The sequence below is a fragment of the Meleagris gallopavo genome, chromosome 1, assembly GCF_905368555.1.
Source record: "Meleagris gallopavo chromosome 1, MGAL_WU_HG_1.1, whole genome shotgun sequence".
Lineage (NCBI taxonomy): Eukaryota > Metazoa > Chordata > Aves > Galliformes > Phasianidae > Meleagris > Meleagris gallopavo.
The window spans coordinates 121,583,877-121,599,399 of NC_139404.1; the positions used below are offsets into that span (position 1 = coordinate 121,583,877).

General features: G+C 40.8%; 1 protein-coding gene across 3 annotated transcripts in view; it reads right to left on the bottom strand.

The window, feature by feature from the left end:
* The window catches only part of FRMPD4 (FERM and PDZ domain containing 4), a 298,975-nt gene that overhangs the window by 109,341 nt on the left and 174,111 nt on the right, over positions 1-15,523 (bottom strand). The gene's annotated exons all lie outside the window — the stretch shown is intronic.

Genomic DNA, 15,523 nt, shown 5'->3' on the forward strand with positions numbered 1-15,523 from the left:
AAAGACCCAAGTTTGGCTTTCCAGTAAAAACAACAATTTGCAGTTAGCATAAGCAGTAGGCTGTCTATAATGCAGCCATGAGGCAATCTGCACTTGCTGTCTTCCACAGATATATCAAAGTAACTGTAAAATAGTGAAGTCAGATGCCAGTAGCAGCTTAGCTGTAGTAGCAGAGAGATCAACCCAAGCTGTAAAAACCTGCTTGAGGAGCAAAACAAATTTCCAGATAGTTCATGATGAACTTTACAATAACCTGGGAATAGCCGGCAGTCCAAGTAACTTAAAAGCTTGGTAGGGCATGCCTGTGCTACACTGGGTCGTCAGTGCAGATACACAGCACATTTTTCTTCTCCTGTAACAGAAGTATTGGTACTGTCATCTCTGTAAACCTAGTCAAAGACTCTACAGAAAATCACTTTCCTATCATTAATATTTACTCCAAAACATCAAATTTGGCACAGCACTTAGCATGGCAACATGGGGACTGATCAGCCTTTTCATTTGTCACTGAACAGTAGCTCAAAAAAGAATTTGTATCTTATTCTTAAGTTTTGACAGGGGGCTGGGGGAGGGAGGGGAAGAAGTGGCAGAATCTTGAGCGATTCACTTAATCTCACCATACCTCAGCACAGTGATCAGAATGGACAATACCGATAATGCCATGATAGCACCTGCTGATTAAAGTATAACCAATAAGCAAATGAGGACCTCAATTTTATGTGGCAACCTTCCAGCCAATTCTTTAGCTTTCAGCACAAAATCAAATCCACTTTCTAATTCCAGTAACAATGAGCTCTGTGGTCAGGTTGGCTTGTGCTGCCAGATCCTGAGCACACAGGCCTGATATCCTTCCTCCCTGAGGACACCAGGGAAAAGCCAGTTGATTCCGAGCACTCTGTGCTGAAGAAGTAGCTCACAGACAAGAAGGCAGTCAACTCAGCTGAGCTTCCTTCCACAGAAAACCTTGCTCTGTCATGCTTCCTAATGGTGCCCAGGCTTTCCAAGTAGCGCCACATGAAACTAGATTGCCTATGCAAGTCACAGAGGCAGGCCTAGCACAGCAGCTGTGCAGCTATTACACATCTTGTTCAGGTGAGAGGGTTCCTCCTTCAGGATCTGCTTTCCTGAAGGCTCATGCCATGAAAGCAGCTGGTCCTATGATGTGCTCATTAGCTTGCACTTGCTTTAATTAATTCTCCTCTGGAAACTAACAGGGCAGTTTTTAAACAGACTTGGAGGATGCTGACGTGTGGATCCCTCTGACTGAGGCTTTTGGAAATTCCTGGCCAGACACAGGGTGACAGTCTGGGGAACAAAGTCCTTAGCTCTGCCAAGACTTTAAAGACACAGTTACGATCCTCACCCAACTCTGAAGGCTTGGAAAGCCCTTTTTCTTACACCTATGATTTAACTACAAAGTTGTGACTTTTCTGGGTGCAAAAACAATGTCAAGCTACTCTTTATGGCTTCCCTCTTCAGGGTGGACCATTAGCTCATCCTTCTCTGGTATGCTATTAAAATGCTGGAACATGCATTTTAATAGGATGCTGGCAACAAGAGTCATGCAACATAATCCCTGAATGTCATTACTATGAGCTGCCAGAATCGGCCTCTCGTGGCCCAAAACAAAATGTCTTTTATCAGTATGGCTTTTTTCCAAGTCTCTGCTGTCCAGCCCAAGGCACTAACTGGATTAAACAAAAACAATAAGAACAGCAGCAAAAAGAAAATGCTGTGCAAAAGGGATTATAAGCAGGAAGAGAAGCAGAAAGTATCTCTTCAGACTCGAGCTAAAACTGTGTTGTTCCCACCTGATCAAGCCTAGGGACAGCTGTTTGTAATACAGCGCTTCTAATAAAATGCCTCCTGCATCTCCCTCAGCTGTTTCTTAAGAAAGTTTTCGCATGTATCCCTGACCTTCTGATTATTTACCCTATAAATCATAATTATTTCTCTAGTTTTCCCTTTAATACTTGCTGGATATATATTCCAGAGGTTGACTTTATAAAGGTTTCTGCATATTTTTATGGAGGATGAAAGCAACCATGACATTCCTCACTACTTCCTACAAAACGTGTTCCGTATGGATCGCCTTCTTTAGAAACTCACCAGATGCAGTGATTTTGGATATAACTGCAGTATTTATCATGAATCTTTTAACAAATTTTTTTCATCCCATGATTGAAGGATGAGGGGGGAAGGTGATGGGGAAAAAAAAAGAAAAAATAAAGAAAAAGAACAAAAACAAAAATATTCTAACTTCCTTTAAAGCCAGAGGTCCCAGGCATCAGACAACTAGTAAAACTGAAGCAATGTATTTTCATAAGAGCACAGCTAAAACATCTGTTTACACTGAGAGACCTACTGAAATGAATGGAGAGCTAAAAGCTTCAAAGAATGCATAGACTCTTGTAATCAAAACCAAACAAAATGCAGATACCGAAATGTACTCAGACATGGTTGGCAAGTTCTGATTCCCATAGAAAAGATGCAGTTGGTCTCCTAAAATATTTTCAAAGCACCAAGTCTGCTCTCCAAGGGTGGAAAACCTATCCTAACACAATAAGAACCATGGGATCCTCAAACTAACCTCAGATCATCAGTATCATATCACAGAATCATAGAATGGCTTGGGTTGGAAGAATGATTAAGTTCCAACCTCTCTGCCACAGGCAGAGCCGCCAGCCTCCAGATTTGGTACCAGACCAGGCTGCCCAGGGCCCCATCTAACCTGGTCTTGAACACCTCCAGGGGCGGAGCATCCACAACCTCTCTGGGCAGCCTGTTCCAGCACTTCACCAATGGTATGCACCAATGGAAGGACACAGTGTGCTCTCAAGAGCAGCTCTTGTGAGCACAAAATACTGACCGGATATTCAGATAACAGGGGCAGTACTGAGGCTACATCTGCCTACAGAATGAACAGCTGCAAATCATTTGCGCGTTTAAGGAAGCTCAGTTTAATTTCTCACAGGTTGACAGAAAAGTGACAGAAAATGTCCTCATAAATTGAATCTCACAGAAAGTCAGCACAGCCCAAAAACACTGGCAGGTTTTTTTTTTTTTTGGACAAAGAGCCCACAACAAGAACATCCCCACCACACTGAACACTTCCTGATCAATAGAAGGTAGTGATTAACGATCCTAATTTAAACAAGGTACTTCAGCTTTATGCAGAAGTGAGAGACGATTCCACCATGATCAGAATAGCTCTTGTACACTGAAATCAAAAGACAGCCTGAAAAAGGGAGGGAAGGGGAGGGCATGGGAGGAAAAAGGGAAGGAGAGGAGAGGGAAGGCAGGGGGGAGAAAGAGCAACCCTAAAATGTAACTGAAAGCTGAAAAATCCAAATGCCAGCAAATTTGTATCTCCAGTGTTTTTCATATATACATATAAAAAGCTAAGAACAGAACCAGAGACAAGAAGAAATATGTTAGGATTGATTAATGCATCATTGTGTCTTCACTGAATGCCACTGTATTTATTTGCACTATAACTTAATAAGTATATTACACATTAGAAGTGTTACTTAGTGGCAGAGCTGCAAATAACCACCTCTTCTCATCACACAAAAAGGCATCAGGAAGTTCACTTAAAAATTATAAGCAAAACAGTGTTATTTTTCTGTTTAATTTTGTAAATTCTAGCATTTTTTTTTTTCAAGCTATTTGTATCATAAATAATTAGCCTCACCAGGTTTTAATTATGAAATTCTAAACAAATCCCATGAGCAAACACTTATCCCTATCTGTCTGCTGAGTTCCTATTAGTAATTTCAGCTAATTACTTCCTCTGTCAGGAAAATAATCTTTAAAGTCCCAGGATGCCATGCAAGTATTTCCATCTCCTTCATTTTGTCTCCCGATGTTTGATACAGAAAATGTAAATTCATTTGGCTGTGGGAAGAGTAAGAAACTTGAAATAATCTCTGCACTGTCAGCATGTCTTTACCTTGTGCGCTTAATCCCCGTTACCATGGCGATATTTAATTGAACAGCCACACAGTTTGATTGGTTTATTTTAAATTGAAGTTTTTCTGTGGAACTGTGCAGGATAGCAGTGAACATTAGATAAATGGCTTTCAAAATATTGCAGTGAGTCATACTGCTGTCAGTGACTGGATTAATTTGAGTTCAGTTAAACTATTCCTTCACCTTAATCTTATATATATGACAACATACATAATATGAGGATTTTTAGCATTATATTTGGAAGCTGAGCATTTTGAGTATAATTAAGCAGTATGCTATTGCAAGAAGGGCAATTAAAACCTAAATGAGAATTAAAATTCAGTAAGCTTTTGTTGGTAACATCAACTTGCTATGCTAAAACAAATTACCTTGCTGTTCTACAATAGTAACCCAGATAAGAATACAGTAGGCTTATATTTGATTTTCTTTATAGAATATTGTAAATATATTAATGCAACAGAAATTAAACCAAAGGAAAAATACAGCTTGTTCATTGCTGGCATCTATATGCCTCAGTATGCAGTTCAGTATTCTAATGACTGCTGGAAAGACATCAAATCATCATTACGATATTTCCTGGCCTGACATAACATATTTGACAACTTGTTTTAAATTCTGTACATATGCTGTGAAGAACTGGTCTACTTCCACTGTAGCCTTCAAACAGCAGCAACAAAATACTGTGACAATCCTCACCCTCTTTTTCTGCTCTAACCAACCTCCAGCACATTTTCTTCTTAATGCTGGGGAATTTCACCCAGCCTTTACAGCAAATGCCCCAGTTCCATTTCTACTGGACAGCTTTACTTCATTTATTTTTTTCACGGTTGTAGCCACCAAGGCCCCAACATACAGCCTGTAATATCATACTATCTTTTCATTGTTTGGAGGTTGTTTTTTGTTGTTGTTTTTTTTTTTTTAAACAGACTGTTAACTAGCGTAGTTCTATCTCACAGAATCACAGAATGGCTTGTCCGGTCTTGTTCAACATCTTCATCAATGACCTTGATGAGGGGATAGTGGCCACCCTCAGCAAGTTTGCTGATGATACGAAGTTGGGAGGATTGGCTGACACGCCTGAAGGCTGTGCTGCCATTCAGCGAGACCTGGACAGGCTGGAGAGCTGGGCAGTAAGAAACCGGATGAGGTTCAACAAAAGCAAGTGTAGGGTCTTACACCTATGGAGGAATAATTGCATGCACCAATACAGGCTGGGGGATGAGCTGCTGGAGAGGAGCTCTGCAGAGAGGGACCTGGGCGTCCTGGTGGACGACAGGTTGGCCATGAGCCAGCAGTGTGCCCTCGTGGCCAAAAAGGCCAATGGCATTCTGGGGTGCATTAAGAAGAGCGTGTCCAGCAGGTCGAGGGAGGTGATCCTCCCCCTCTACTCTGCCCTGGTAAGGCCTCATCTGGAGTACTGTGTCCAGTTCTGGGCTCCCCAGTACAAAAAAGACAGGGATCTCTTGGAAAGAGTCCAGCGGAGGGCCACAAAGATGGTGAAGGGCCTGGAGCATCTCCCCTATGAAGAAAGGCTAAGTGAACTGGGCCTGTTTAACCTTGAGAAAAGATGACTGAGAGGGGACCTGATCCAGGCTTATAAATATCTGAAGTGTGGCGGCCATAGTGGTGAGGCCAGTCTCTTTTCAGTGGTACGTGGAGACAGGACGAGGGGAAACGGACATAAGCTGCAGCATAGGAAGTTTCACACGAATGTGCGTAAGAACTTCTTCACTGTGAGGGTGATGGAGCACTGGAACAGGCTGCCCAGGGGGGTTGTGGAGTCTCCTTCTGTGGAGATATTCAAGTCTCGCCTGGACGCCTACCTGTGCGACCTGGTGTAGGGAACCTGCTTTGGCAGGGGGGTTGGTCTCGATGATCTCTAGAGGTCCCTTCCAACCCCTACAATTCTGTGATTCTGTGATTCTGTGAAAGAACCTCAAAGCCCACCCAGCCCCAGCAGCTCAGGCTGCCCAGGGCCCCATCCAACCTGGTCTCAAGTACCTCCAGGGATGGAGAATCCAGTACAAACTCAAATGCAGAGTCTCTTTGTTTGCATAACTGAAGACACCAGATTGTGACTTGAAATATGACCTATGAGTTTCTTAGAAAGCATTACCAGACTCCCATACAGACTCTACTTTGTTTGACAGAAGAGGTATTTGAAAAGCAGACTCTAACTTGGGCTCTCGTTCTCATGCAAGAATTAATTCATTTTATACTCTCCCAGGAATGGTAGCTTAGAGTTCTGATGTAATGCTTACACAGATTCACTTTTGTGTGCAATGCACAGATGAGATGCTGTTATACCAAAAGAAACCTCTACTCAGAAGCACATGAATTCAAAAGAGAACTGATTTGTTTTCTCATCTTCGAACACGGTGAACCTGGGTCAGGATACCCTGGTTTTTTTTTAGAATCCTGGAATCATTATGGTTGGAAAATACCTCTAAGATCATCTAGTCCAACCGTCAGCCCATCACACCATGCCCACTAACATTATCCCTCAGGGTCACATCTCCACGTTTCTTTAACAGCTCCAGGGACAGTGAGTCCACCGTCCCCCAGGGCAGCCTGTGCCACTGCCTCACCACTTTTTCTGAGAATTTTTTCCTAACGTCCTGAACCTCTCCTGGCATAACTTGAGGCAATTTCCTCTCATCCTATCACTGTTACCTGGGAGAAGAGACTGATCTCCATCTCATTGCAACCTTCCTTCAGGTTGTTGCAGAGAGCTCCCTGGTCTCAGGAAGATGTTCAGCTCTATCTCCTTTGGGCTCTCTTTTAAATTATGTATAGGTTCTACTCCAAAAGTTTTACTCTGTTTCTCAATCCAACTTAAACACACAAAAGTTAATACTTTTCAGGATGCAATAGCTCTTTCATGGTGCCCTCATTCAGTTTGTGTTTGCAGAAAGAGTACGCATTACAATTTAAGCATTCCTGATTATGTAATAATAGAGACCTGAACTGAAGAATTCCCTGTACTTCACTTACGTACAATTACATTCAGGCTACTCAAGGCAAAGGATAGTGACTAGATCAAGGCTTCTCTTCTAAGCAGTCCCATCTTCATGCGTACCTTTTTGCACAGCTCTCCTCATCTTTTCAGTAAGAGATATCCTCTTCATTCAGCAAGGGATCATTGCCTGTGTGTGCACAGGGAATTTGGAAAGGACAAGCCAGCACACACGAACTGAGCAGCGCTGCTGTGGCTGGGTCCCAAGTCACTGCACATGAACTGGTTTAGGTACAGCTGCCTGGCAGCACAATGAAGCCTCTATTATTCCTTGCTCCAGTTAAAATAAAATTACCCCACAGACCGGCATCTCCTTGCCATTATTTCCTCCATTAAAGAAATGATTTATCCCAGTCAATATCATTTTGCCCATCATGCCTGCCCTATTTATGACTAGAGCAACAGTTCCTCACGCAGGAAGGGCAATTGTTAAAACATCATCTCTTTTCAGGAGGTTGAGCTGATTTCACAAAGCTTTCTTTTTCAGCATGTGCCAAAGTTGTCTTAGGCAGACCACTGACACAAGCAGTTTACTGTATAATAATTCTTCTCTCCTTTCTAATTATTCAGGTTTTCCTTAAACAGCCGCTTGTGGACACCCATCTCTGCTGCTGCTCTTCTCGTCTCTCCCCACTCCCCCTTCCACCAAACAATCCTGTCCTTGAGCAGGTCAAACCCTTAGCAACAGAAAGCAACACGAAAGGAGCAGAGCAGCAATCTTTCTTTCACAGTACACTATTCATATCAACAGTCAATATAACTAGCAAGGGAATTACAAAAAAAGAAAGAAAAAAACAAGAATCACCATACCAATCAGACCTGTTGTCCGCCTGGTCCAGTATGCTTTCTCTGACAGTACCCGCTTCAGAGGAAGGTGCAAGAAACCTTGTAATTATAGAATAACCTGATTAATACAGGAAGTTTCGTCCTAGCCTTAGGCAGTCAGCAGCTGACTCACCTGCTTGTCTGAAACATAAGAATTTCTATCTGCTCTAATTTTTTTTTAAATCCTATGTAATTTAACAGTGGAGGACTCATTACAAATGTACATTTCTAATCCTGTTTTGAATCCTTCTAAGCATTTTAGGTTTTACTGTAACCTGTAGCTAGAAGTTATATTTGCTAATTATATAGGTTGCACTATTTTTATCATTGTTAGACTGACTGCCATTCAATCTCATTGGATGTCCCTTTTAAGGCTGTGGGAATAAGTGGGCCAGAGAGTGCGATGCCACTGCCTGTTTGCTCAGCCTCTCACCTGGGAGAGGAGATGCTTGGAGAGGCAGCCTGCAGCCAGCCTTGGGAACAAGGCACTACCTGGGATGCAGACAGCTGCATCCATATCACCAGTCTAAAATAGACTGAGAAGGAAACAAACCCTCTTTCTGATACATTGACTAAATGTAGGTGCTCTCATACCAGCCTGGGGGGACAGAACAGAAGCAGTGATGCTGCTCTTTTTTTTTTTTTTACAAATGTCATAGAAATCCTGCAGCCAATCCAATCAATATCTTTTTTTGTATCTAGAGCTGAATGAATGCAATGTATTTAGCAAAGAGCTGTAACAAAACCCCTACAGGCTAGAAGGTGGCTCCTGTGGAACTAAACATTTAAGCCTCATGTACTAAGGTAGACCTGAAGAACAAATAGCAGTGGCCTTTTCAAAACCCAGGAAGATGAACAACACTGTAACCACAATCAAGGCTTCCACTACATGGCACATGCTCTGTTTTCAGAATTTCTGTAATAGAGCAAACCCCAGAGAAATACTCTGAGAAAGAATTGAACTATCAACAGGCACATACAACCTGCAGACTTATGGAGAAGAAGGCTGGAGTAGGATGAGCAATATTAGGGGAAAAAAAAAAAAAAAAAGCGAGTAAGTAAATGGTTTGAACTGATCCTCTTCTGTGCTTATTTATTTTGAAGTAAATTGATTAGCCTGCTGTGAGCCTCATTTTTGCATCTGGTACAAATTAGCGTCCTTAATAAGCAGGATGCTTCACTGATATTGTCATTAATATTATCAATGACTGTGTGTTCTGTCATCCTGCACTGCTGGCCAGCTCTGAGAATGGTGTGTACAGGGAGGAGTAACTGGAGTGGCTGGCAAGACAGGATGCATGCAGCACATACTGAAGAACTTCACCATTCAGAAAATGTGGATGAATTTCCTTTTTGACGCAAAGCAAGCAGTGGAAGAGTGAGACACAGACTGAATAAATAGGTAAGTATTTGAGTATAGGAGAACATCCTATTTCGTCTTTGTGGTTGGACTACATGATCTTAGTGGTCTTTTCCAACCTTAATGATTCTATGATAAAGAAATATTATACAGTGTATGCTTTTAGATATTATGAGCTGCACTGGTTACTAAACAACAAAACACATCACCTCCAGTTTACGGATAGGACTAAAGGTGTCATTCAAGAATTTCATAGTAAGCTTGTCAGTGAAGAAATTAGCCAAGCAAGGACAACCAAAAGGCAATGATTTCACAATCCTAAATTCATGGAGCTAATAATACCTGAAAAATAATGTATCCTAAGGAAAAAAAGTTTTCAGAGACATCTGGAAGAAGCCTGGAAGTTACTAAATACAAAAGCACCAGTAAAAAGCAACAGCAGGCACTCAGGATGTCAAAATATGTACTGCCATATTTCAACTGACACAGCAACCACATCATACCAAAAGAACAGGAATTATTTGAATGACAGATCCACAAAAATATCAAAAGACTGAATACCTCAGGAGTTAAATAGGAACCAAAAGGTCACAACATTCCATGGCAGCCTATGCCTTAATGTACCACTGCAGGGCAGCTTAAGGCAACACAATCCTGTTGTCACCCCGTCCTCCTATCAGTCAGGTATTTCACTGTGTCACCTTATGGCATCTGCCATGCACTGAGTAGGAGGTTGAACCTGCTGGTTTCCAGAGGTTTCTTCCATTCTCAATTATTCTGAGATTCTATCTGACCATGCATAAGACTGGCTGAGATTAAACTGACATAAAATTCACTGCTTTCTCTGCAGGATTGATTTTTTATTAGCTTTTGCCAGTTTATTTCCCTGTATCAACTCCTCTCCAGATCTGATGAGCATTAAAACTGACACAAGGGAAAGGGTGAAACTGTGCAGGTCAGACAGTTGGTAAGATCACAGCAGTGGAAACTTAGGCAAGCTGAAATTGCCATGAGGCTAAACAAAACGGACAAAACCAGCCAAAGTACTCCTGCTTTGCATATCCCCCTGAAACATCCAATCACACCAACTACATTCTTAATAAGATTCATGCTTGTACTAGCACTGAAGAAATTTCTCATTGCTAAACGCCACACAGTATGGGTAATAAATGTTTAGAAAATGATTATGTACACACTGCAAACTATTTTACATTGAAGGTCTAGTTAATACAGCCTGTGTTGTACTGGATATGAAATACGCTGGATAAATACAAGATGACTGCTCTTCTCTCATACTAAAATGAATTACTTATCTCATAAAGCTATTTCAAGTAAAAGCGGCAAGATCAAAGAGAGCAGGTAAAGTTTTGCAACTTTAATTTACCATGGCCTAAACTGAAGAAAAGTATTTTAGAGGTTTTCAAAATGACCCCAGTTGTGCCATTTGTACAGAGAGATAATGAATTGATAGTGACGTTCCAAAACATTGTGATAAAAGACTCTTCTCAGAGTTTCACCGAAGTGCTTCCTGGCACAGGGAGTCCCACCGATCAGCTCAGGCCATAGAGGCTTTCAGAGCTTTGAAAGAAACCAAATTTGCGTCAGCAGAAAGAATAAACATCTCTTCACATTCTCGCCTTAAAGCATTTGCACCGACACTATATAATTACTTTTCATTTCACGTAGAGATTCTCCTGGATTCTCTATTCCTCCCACAATTTCAAAATTACAGTATGTCTGCTTGCAGTTGAATGGATACGTTCATATGGCACTAAGTAAATTATTTAACTAAAAAGCAGTTAGCATTGCTATGAATTATGTTATTTGCTCGCATAGAACTCATGTGCACATTTCTCTGTTACAATACCTGGTTTACACATCTTTAATCAAAACAAGCAGAGGATTTGAATTGCTTTTTCTCCTTTAGCGTGATGCAATTTGTTAATGTGTATGGCTATAAAAACCCTCGGAGACAATCTGATATGCTATCTCACTGATCTGTCTTCTTCCTTTATTGACATAACTGTCAACAATCATCTCACTATTTCATTCCTAAAATCCAGAGGCAAAAGAAGAAGGGAAGAGAACTTCATAATGTTTTCATTTACATAGTTTCATTTAGTGGTAGCAAAAATAGTTGTTTTGAAAAGCAAAGAGGGCTTTTCTTTAGACAAATAATTAGAGACTGCAATAACAGCTCTGTTTTTTCAGATAGTATGACTTCATTACAGTTGGAGTATGTTCTGCTTTACTAACATAAAACTGTACATCAGCTTTCAATACAGACAACTGCGAGACATCGCCATAAGGTAATTTAGATGGGTACACATTTGATGCTAAATCCTCAAATAGATCTCAAGAGACATTGCAAGCCTGATAAATTCTTGGCTTTGTACAGGCTACGCTTGGGGATTCTGGACATTACTAAAAGAGCAACTGTGACATGCAGAAATATGTGATAGCATAGAAGCTAGAATTTTGCATCGTTGGCTCCTTCCCTGGATATTAATGCAAAGAAAAAGGAAAAAAGGACATTTCCCTTCAAAATGGGACTCTCTGTATAGAAAAGGAGTTTCTTCTAGTTTCCCAGCCTACTTAACATTAGAAGGGAGAGCTGTCTTACAGAGAGACTTGGCCAGGCTGGAGGAATGGGCAAGCAAGAGCTGTGTGATGCTTAACAAAGATAAGAGCCAGGCCCTGCTCCTGGGACAATGCACCCAAAGAGCCCAATACAGGCAGGGATCTGTGTGGCTGGGAGCTGCCTTGCTGGAGAAGACCTGGGGGCCCTGGGGGCTCACAGCTGAACAGCAGTCAGCAGCCACCATGGGATGCAAATTGGACCCTGGGCTGCATCTATGGGAGCTTTATCAGCAGAAATAGAGATGTGATCATCCCACACTACTCAGCGCTTGTCAGATCACACATGGAACACTGCTCCTGCAATCTGAAAAAAAGATGTGGGCAAATTGAAGAGGGTCCAAATGAGGCCCAGAAAGTTGTTCAAAGGGCTGGAGAAGCAGTCCTTTGATGAAAGACTGAAGGAGGTAAGTCTTTACACCCATGAGAAAAGAAGGCTTAGCATTGTATTCAGCACTTGAAGGCTTGCTACAAAAGGACAGAGGATGTCTCTTCACAGTGAGCCACATAGAGAAGACAAGAGGTAATGGATTCAAGTTGCACCAGGACGGGCTCCGTCTTGATATCAGTATGAAATTTTTCAGAGTGAGAACAGCCAATGACTGGACCAACCTCCCCAAGGGTGTGGTGGAATCTCCATCACTGGAGTTTTGCAAGATGTGATTGGACAGGGTGCTAGATAATCTCATCTAGGCTCACTTTTTCCCAAAAAAGGCTGGACTTGGTCTTCTGAGGTCAATTCTAAACTGGGCTGTTTCATCATTCTAACCTAGAGCGACTTGATTCCCAGATGCCAAATTCGTACAAAATAGCCATCCTACAATCTTTCTTTGTTATTTGAATATGCTTTGATTAATGTCCTTGCCTAGAACACAAATGTTCAGATGCAATTCCATACCTGTGCTTTGCAATGCAAACCATCCCTTAGCCCATCACTACTACTGTACCACAAACCTATTTTACAGCGCAAGGATCCGCCGTTTTGATTCTGTTAAGTTTTGAAGGGAGAATTAAAAGTGGCATACAGAATAAAGAAATGTATGAAGTATATAGTATGAGAATAAAGTAATACCTAGATAAATGTGTGGCTCTTCTAGTAGGCATTTGCAAAGCAAATGAGGCTTTTTTAGAATGATCTAGGCCAAAACGAGATACCATGAGAAGAAATGGTCACAAGCAACAGAGAATAAACATTCATACTTACAGACCTGACCTGGATCCAGGTCTGAAAAGTTTAGGTAAAACCTAGGCTAGCATTTAGACCTCTGCTTGGTGAAAAAGTGACTATTTAGGTACAGCTGTAGTTAACAAGGCAAAGAAGAGCTCTTCCATGGAAAAGTTTTTCTAATATCAGTCTGCATTTTCAGAGTGAAGGTCACCCAACTGGATGTGTAGGAAGATCCTTGCTTTCTCAAAAATCCTCGCATGTGCAGCTTAGGAAAGATTTACCCCTAGAGTATGTTGTATTTTTACAGCAGTTATTGGTGTTAAAACACTTGAAATTTGTGAAAGAGCATGACTCTTTCTGTTAAATTTCTGAAATAATACCACAAAATTCATGTAATGTTTGTATTACATTGCTTTTGCTACATATTTTAAGCAGAAAGCATGTAATTAATCAAATGACAGTTGCCGTGAAGCTTGTAAGTTTTTCCTGCCCCTAGATATCATATCAATATCATGGTCACCCTGAAAATGAACTACAGCAAATGGCACTTTGCTAAATCCATGTTTTTTATTAAATTCTTTTTGAAAACCAAGGCTAAGATCTTGTCAGTTTGCTTCTATGATTTGTACCTGCAATCTACATTCAGAGATAAATGGGAGCCTAGGGCCTCAAAGAGAATTGTGAGCAAGCACCTTGCAGCAACACAGAAATACAGAAAAAAAACTGAAAACAAAACTAAAGTAACACCAACAAAAAAAATCTGACACTGCTTTTGGCATCATTCACTGCTTGTTTTGGAATCTTGTTCCTAGACTCACTTTTTCTGCACTTAAGAGAGGGTTATGGCACATCAAGGTACTAAAAGGCAATCGAAAAACCCAAACATAATGATCATTTTCATCTGCATGCTAGAAAATGCTCACAAATTATGAAATTAATGATAATTAATGCTTTGCATTATACACAGCTGTTTATAGTTAGCCTAGTAGAGCATCTCATTATGTGACCAGTGAGAAAAAAGGAAGAATCTAATGTGGTGCCAGTCCTCATAAGCTGGATATTATTGTTCAGACGATTCTCAGACAGGCAGAGGAGAACACACTGAAATTCTGCAGAAAAAAATCTAAGCCCCTGAAGAGTAGTTTCCAATATTGAGAAAGACCTACTGCACTCCAGGCAGCTTGCAGTTACTCACATCTACATTTGCAATTTTAAGTGGTGCAGGTTCCCTCAGTAATTAGAGTAACAGAAGTAGCACAGTCCCATCAGCACAGTGCTTTTGAGGCTCACCTATACTTCTTGACAAGCCTAATTAGTTCAGGCAGAAAATCTATGCTAATATAGCTGTATTGTGCCTGGCATTCAGCACCACGTTGCCCAGCACTGCACCCTGTGTCTCACAGACAAGCAGAGCAAAATACTTCTAATAGAAAGAATGCGGCATTTCAAAGTCAGCTTTGAGCCCTCATTAACACGGACAACTTGCTTCAATTTGGACATGTCTGAAAGTTCTCTAAACCCTGAAAGCCTTACCCTGGTTGCCTTCAGGTTACCGCACAGCTACAAATACTGCTTTGGCTCCAATAGTAATTGCCTCCTGGGAAGCCGAGGCACGCACTGGGCAAATGGGGAGGAATGCAAAGGAAAGGAAAGGGGATCTCACCCTGTGGAATTGTTTTTGATTAAAGATCTTGAGAAAATGTAGGACTTTTTAATGGTGAATTTTAAGCAAGTCTGATCCTTGTATCGTGTTAAAAGAAAAAGCTGCAACTCTCAAGAAGGAAACTTTAAAGCATTTGCAAGTTTCTAATTGGAATGATAAACATAAAAATTAATTAATAATTGGGAAAAGAAACAACAAAAAACATTCCTTCACATGAGCAGAATCTATACACTGGCCTTAAAATGACACATAAGTGAAAGTAACTAATGCTTCAGCATCAAGCAGTCATTCTGCTATCTTAGCGCCTCCCATTCTTAGCAAAGGATTTCCAAAGCCACATAAAAGTACTCAAAGAGCAAACTGTATTTTATCCAAGCCATTTAAGTAATTTTAAGAATAATTCTGTACACTTTTTACTGGGAAAAGGAAATACAGTTTTGTTTGTGATAAAATCGAATTGACATTTATTTTGTAAACCTTTAAGTCCAGAGTTAAAAGACTATGGGTAACCTAAGAATTAGAATAGTAAACAAGTGCCTTGTTATTACTAGTATAATGAATATATTAGACAAGCTACAAGAGCTCACATGGCAGAAATGGAGGAGAGTAGTTAATCCCAGTCAAAACTGACCTTCTGTCTCACTCTTTAAACATGGCATTTTTATTTCTATTTTTTGTTAATGACATTTGTTGCAATTCTTCAGTGAATTACAGGTCCTTATATCAGTGTTTGCTTGGGTAAATTAAATAACCAAGTACCAAAACATTGCTTAATAAAAGATAAGGCTCAGAGAAATACAGCCAAAGTTTGCAATAAAACAAAGCAGTGAAACAAGAACTGTGTAATGCTGAAATTGCAATTAGGATCCCAAGGAAGTGCTG